This window comes from Pseudorca crassidens, chromosome Y, assembly GCF_039906515.1.
Source record: "Pseudorca crassidens isolate mPseCra1 chromosome Y, mPseCra1.hap1, whole genome shotgun sequence".
NCBI classification, from domain to species: Eukaryota; Metazoa; Chordata; class Mammalia; order Artiodactyla; family Delphinidae; genus Pseudorca; species Pseudorca crassidens.
This window is the reverse complement of record NC_090318.1, coordinates 15,909,906-15,916,977: the sequence shown is the minus strand read 5'-3', so window position 1 is coordinate 15,916,977 and position 7,072 is coordinate 15,909,906. Positions and strand designations below refer to the sequence as shown.

The 7,072-nt window shown below is 35.7% G+C and overlaps 1 pseudogene; it reads right to left on the bottom strand.

The window, feature by feature from the left end:
* Nucleotides 1-5,081: 5,081 nt before the first annotated feature.
* LOC137217885 (F-box only protein 28 pseudogene) overlaps nucleotides 5,082-7,072 on the bottom strand; it is a 31,772-nt pseudogene continuing 29,781 nt past the window's right edge.

The window sequence follows — 7,072 nt, the reverse complement described above, 5'->3', positions numbered from 1 at the left end:
TCAGGATGGGAAAAATAAGATGAAGAATTCTGTGCTTTGGATCTATGGGCTTCTCAATAGTTAAGATGCATATTTAAGGAAGAATTTTATTGATCCCAGATTCCAGCATCTCCCGTACATAGAAAAACACTAAAATCACTTGCTTGAGGCATCTGGTTTCTCTGAACAACCGTATGTTTGACCACATGTATTTTCCAGTTAAAAAAATTTATATATGTACAATTATTATATCAGACAAAATAGACTTTAAAATAAAGACTATTACAAGAGACAAAAAAAAAAAGACACTACATAATGATCAAACGATCAAGCCAAGAAGAAGATATAACAATTGTAAATATTTATGCACCCAACATAGGAAAACCTCAATACATAAGGCAAATGCTAAGAGCCATAAAAGGGGAAAGCAATGATAACACAACAAGAGTAGGGGATTTTAACATCCCACTTTCACCAAGAGACAGATCATGCAAAATGAAAATAAATAAGGAAACACAAGCTTTAAATGATACATTAAACAAGATGGACTTAATTTATATTTATAGGACATTCCATTCAAAAACAACAGAATACACTTTCTTCTCAAGTGCTCACAGAGTATTCTCCAGGATGAAGCATATTTGGGTCACAAATCAAGACTTGGTAAATTTAAAAAACTTGAAATCATATCAAGTATTTTTTCCAACCACAACTCTATGAGACTAGGTATCAATTACAGGTAAAAAATTGTAAAAAATACAAGTACATGGAGGCTAAACAATACACTACTAAATAACCGAGATCACTGAAGAAATCAAAGAGGAAATCAAAAATTACCTAGACACAAATGACAATGAAAACATGACAACCCAAAACCTATGAGATGCAGCAAAAGCAGTTCTAAGAGGGAAGATTATAGCAAGTCAATCCTACCTCAAAAATAAGAAACATCTCAGATAAACAATATAACCTTATACCTAAAGCAATTAGAGAAAAAACCCAAAGTTAGCAGAAGGAAAGAAATCATAAAGATCATATCAGAAATAAATGAAAAAGAAATGAAGGAAACAATAGCAAAGATCAATAAAACTAAAAGCTGTTTCTTTGAAAAGATAAAGAAAATTGATTAACTGTTAGCCAGACTCAACAAGAAAAAAAGGAAGAAGACTAAATGAATAGAATTAGAAATGAAAAAGGAGAAGTAACAACTGACACTGCAGAAGTACAAAGAATCACGAGAGATTACTACTAGGAACTATATGCAAATAAAATGGACAACCTAGAAGAAATGGACAGGGCTTCCCTGGTGGCGCAGTGGTTGAAAGTCCGCCTGCCAATGCAGGGGACACGGGTTCGTGCCCCGGTCTAGGAAGATTCCACATGACGTGGAGCGGCTGGGCCCATGAGCCATGGCTGCTGAGCCTGCATGTCCGGAGCCTGTGCTCCGCAATGGGAGAGGCCACAGAGTGAGAGGCCCATGTACCGAAAAAAAAAAAAAAAAGGACAAATTCTTAGAAAAACACAACCTTCTGAGACTGAACCAGGAAGAAATAGAAAATATAAACAGACCAATCACAAGCACTGAAATTGAAACTGTGATTAAAAATCTTCCAACAAACAAAAGCCCAGGACCAGATGGCTTCACAGGCGAATTCTATCAAACATTTATAGAAGACCTAACACTTACCTTCTAAAACTCTTCCAAAATATAGCAGAGGGAAGAACACTCCTGAACTCATTCTATGAAGCCACCATCATGCTGAAACCAAAACCAGACAAAGATGTCACAAAGAAAGAAAACTACAGGCCAATATCACTGATGAACATACGTGCAAGAATCCTCAACAAAATACTAGCAAACAGAATCCAACAGCACATTAAAAGGATCATACACCATGATCAAGTGGGGTTTATCACAAGAATGCAAGGATTCTTCAATATACCCAAATCAATCAATGTGATAAACCATATTAACAAATTGAAGGAGAAAAACCATATGATCATCTCAATAGATGCAGAAAATGATTTTGACAAAATTCAACACCCATTTATGATAAAAACGCTCCAGAAAGTAGGTATAGAGGGAACTTTCCTCAACATAATAAAGGCCATATATGACAAACCCACAGCCAACATCCTTCTCAATGGTGAAAAACCAAAACCATTTCCTCTAAGGTCAGAAACAAGACAAGGTTGTCCACTCTCACCACTATTATTCACATAGTTTTGGAAGTTTTAGCCAGAGCCATCACAGAAGAAAAAGAAATAAAAGGAATCCAAATCAGAAAGAAGTAAAGCTGTCACTGTTGCAGATGACATGATACTCTACATAGAGAATCCTAAAGATGCTACCAGAAAACTACTAGAGTTAATCAATGAATTTGGTAAAGTAGCAGGATACAAAATTAATGCACAGAAATCTCTTATGTTCCAATACACTAATGATGAAAAATCTGAAACACAAATTAAGGAAACACTCTCATTTACCATTGCAACAAAAAAAATAAAATACCTAGGAATAAATCTACCTAAGGAGACAAAAGGCCTGTAGGCAGAAATCTATAAGACACTGATGAAAGAAATTAAAGATGATACAAAGAGAGAGAGAAATATACCATGTTCTTGGATTCGAAGAATCAACATTGTTATAATGACTATACTACCCAAAGCAATCTACAGATTCAGTGCAATTTCTAGAAAACTACCAATGGCATTTTTCACCGAACTAGAACAAAAAATTGCACGATTTGTATGGAAACACAAAAGACCCTGAATAACCAAAGCAATCTTGAGAAAGAAAAATGGAGCTGGAGGAATCATCAGGCTCCCTGACTTCAGACTATACTACCAAGCTACAGTAATCAAGACAGTATGGTACTGGCACAAAAACAGAAATATAGATCAATAGAACAGAATAGAAAGCCCAGAGATAAACCCATGCATATATGGTCACCTTATTTGTGATAAAGGAGGCAAGAATATACAATGGAGAAAAGACAGCCTCTTCAATAATTGGTGCTGGGAAAACTGGACAGCTACATATAAAAGAATGAAATTAGAACACTCCCTAACACTATACACAAAAATAAACTCAAAATGGATTAAAGATCTAAATGTAAGGGCAGACACTATCAAACTCTTAGAGGAAAACATAGGCAGAACACTCTATGACATACATCACAGCAAGACTCTTTTTGACCCACCTCCTAGAGAAATGGCAATAAAACAAAATAAACAAATGGGACCTAATGAAACTTAAAAGCTTTTGCACAGCAAAGGAAAACATAAACAAGATGAAAAGGCAACCCTCAGAATGGGAGAAAATATTTGCAAATAAAGCATCTGACAAAGGGTTAATCTCCAAAATATACAGGCAGCTCATGCAGTTCAATATCAACAGAACAAATAACCCAATCCAAAAATGGGCAGAATACCTAAATACACATTTCTCCAAAGAATTATACAGATTGCCAACAAACACATGAAAGCATGCTCAACATCACTAATCATTAGAGAAATGCAAATCAAAACTGCAATTTGCTATCCCCTCACACTAGTCAGAATGGCCATCAATAAAATATCTACAAACAATAAATGCTGGGCAGGGTGTGCAGAAAAAGGAACTCTTGCACTGTTGGTGGGAATGTAAATTGTTACACCCAATATGGAGAAAAGTATGGAGGTTTTTAAAAAACTAAAAATAGAAGTACCATAGGACCCAGCAATCCCACTACCGGGCATATAGCCTGAAACACCATAATTGAAAGAGTCACGTACCGCAATGTTCATTGCAGCTCTATTTACAATAGCCAGGACATGGAAGTAACCTAAGTGTCCATCAACAGATGAATGGATAAAGAAGATGTGGGACATATATACAATGGAATATTACTCAGCCATAAAAAGAAATGAAATTGAGTTATTTGTAGTGAGGTGGATGGACTTACAGTCTGTCATACAGAGTGAAGTTTGTCAGAAAGAGAAAAACAAATACCATATGCTAACACATACATATGGAATCTAATGAAGAAAAACAAAGTGGTTATGAAGAACCTAGGGGCAGGACAGGAATAAAGACGCAGGCATAGAGAATTGACTTGAGGACATGGGGAGGGGGAAGGGTGAGATTTGATGAAGTGATAAAGTGGCATGGACTTATATATACTACCAAATGTAAAATAGATTGCTAGTGGGAAGCAGCCACATAGCACAGGGAGGTGAGCTCCGTGCTTTGTGACCACCTAGAGGGGTGGGCTAGGGAGGGTGGGAGGGAGACGCAAGAGGGAGGAGATATGGGGATATATGTATATGTATAGCTGATTCGCTTTGTTATAAAGCAGAAAGTAATACATCATTGTGAAGCAGTTATACTCCATAAAGATGTTAAAAAAAGTGAAGAAACATCTAATACAAGATCAATACCAAAGCAAGAACATAAATGGATTGATCATGGATGGATTCATGCATCCATCCATGCATTGTAAGACGTGGCCTCAGAAGAGAACTGACAACATGTATATAGTGACTGGCTACGTTCTCTGTCAATAGGTTATAAAAATGTATAGTCAATACTGTAAAGGATTTTTTTTTACCATAAATACTACAGAAGTGGCCTTTTATTTACTCATAACTTCACAAAAGCATCAACCACTTTTCATACATTCCAGACAAAGCTCATTTAAACAAAAAGTTTACTTTTTTCCAAAAGCAGTGTAGTGTCTATTTGAAAAGCAGGTCTTCTCTTTCATGTGTATAGTATTAAACTTAAGCTCTAGTGTGTCAAGTCTGGATTTGTTTAAAATATATGTGTAGGTACATATATGCAGAAATAAACTAGTGTACTTTGTTGACAGCACAAAAATATTTATTCTTCAAAACATGATAGAACTAGTAAGATTAATGAAAATTTATCACAAAATAAAAAGATTCTATGCAATAATCCAACCAGGAGAAGTGGTAAGCATATTCCACCTGTGAAAATTCCAGTTTGTGTTCTAAATGTCTAAAGTCTATGGGACACCATGTTGCTCACATAATTCTCATATGCATATAATTACTTACGCTACTAAGCTATCTCTTCTGCAGCTAGGATCACATTCAATTTATATTTCATTCTGAAGGCATTTAGATTTTCTAAAAGAATCTTTGGCTTTGTTACATTTTTAAAACAAAATTCTGAGGAGGCTATTCATTCTGCCCACACCCTGAGGAAATTTCTACTGTATAGTCCATCACTTACAGTTCATGTTCCCTCTGCCCTACCCATGCATACTGTTCACCTATGTACTGCATTTGTTTTAGCAGGCTCTAGTGTTGGTCTTGAAGCTGCTTTTGCTGTTCTTTCATTTGGGTTTACATAAAGCTCCGAAATTTCACACCTGAGAACAGCCACATCAGCATTACTTATTTAAAGTGCTGTTAGAGTTTGGTAACCTCTTGTGTTTAAGGGCTTTGCTTGGAGAACACTGAGTTATTGTTAGGGCTGCAGAATGTTCTGCAACTGGAGGAAAAACCATGAGTATTCCAGACTAATTCGATTATGGTAATTTTTTCTGAAGAATTAAAACAATTTTCTCATCAAAATATTCCATTGCCGTGGAGAAAATACCCCTAACTCTTTAAGTCCTTCATGAGCTCGTTGGGAGAATCTGGTAGAACTGACATTTCTCAGCTCACCATAATTTCATCAGTAACATTTTCTGAGATGAAGCAACAGAGATTCGAATCCACATACTTTAGGAAAGTCATATTTAATACTGAAAATCTTGTTTCAGTAGCAGTAAAGATGTCTTCATGAGCAGGTAATTAATAGTTTTTTTGTTTGTTTCTGATTCTCTTCTTGCAAGTTGTGTTTTAAATTGTTACTGAAATATATTATACCTCTCTATTTACACAAATTCCTGATTCAACATTCTCTGGCAGACCAAGTTCATTCTTTCATAGATGAGGTAGACCTAGCTAATTTAATCATAGGACATAAAGCTGATGATGTTTTTAGTAGTTATGGTGGGCAACTGCCATCAATGTTTGTTTTGAGGCAGCTGGTCTAGAGTCAGTGCTGGGGTTGGACACTACTGGGACGCCTGTTGCTAAACTGGAATAGGAGGGTGAGGGCAGTTGCTGAGCAGATTGCATGGTGGAAGAGAAGCCATTGTGAATGTGACTGCCATCTCCTTCTTCAACTATTCACTGCTTTGTTTCTCTATTGTCTTCAGGAAGGCCCATTTAAAAACATGTTTATTAATGTGTTATGAAATTCACATATTATAAGAAAACAATTCTATATTATTTAGTAATCTTACAGAGTAATGAAACTTTTACAGTCTTTAAGTATTATATTTCTATCAGCACAGAAACACTCTTTGGGCCTATTTGTAGTCAATCTTTTCTCTCACTCCAAAAAACAAAAAATATGTTTTTTGGATATTAACTTATCAGATATAGGGTTTCTAAATATTTCTCTCATTTCATAGATTAACTTTTCACTGATTGCCTGATCACAATCTTTACGTACAGAAACTTTTTAGTTTGATACAGTCCCACTTGGGTTTCTGTTGCCTATGCTTTTGATAGCATATTCAAAAAGACATTGACAAGGCCAATATCAAGGAGTTTTTACTATGTTTTCTTCTAGGAGTTTCACAGTTTCATGGCTCACATTTAAATCACTGATCAGTCTTGAGTTGATTTGTGTGATTGGTCTGAAAAACCAGTTTCATTTTTTTGTATGTTTAGATATCCAGTTTTCCCAACACCAGTTATTGAAGAGACTCTCATTGTCCCCACTATATATTCTAAGCACCTTTGACATGTAACAGTTGACCATATATATGTGGGTATTTTCTGGGCTCCCTATAATAAATATTCCAGTGGGCTCCCTATAATAGTCCAAAAAATACACACACACACACACACACACACACACACACACACACACACACAAACACACATATATATTTGATTTACGTTAGCTTTCAATATAGTCTGAAGTCAGGAAGAGTGATTCCCCCTTCTTTTTTCCTTACTTTTTTTTTTCCAAAAATGCTGTGGCTTTTTTTTTTTTATTCCATTGCTTTGAGCCACAACTGTTCTA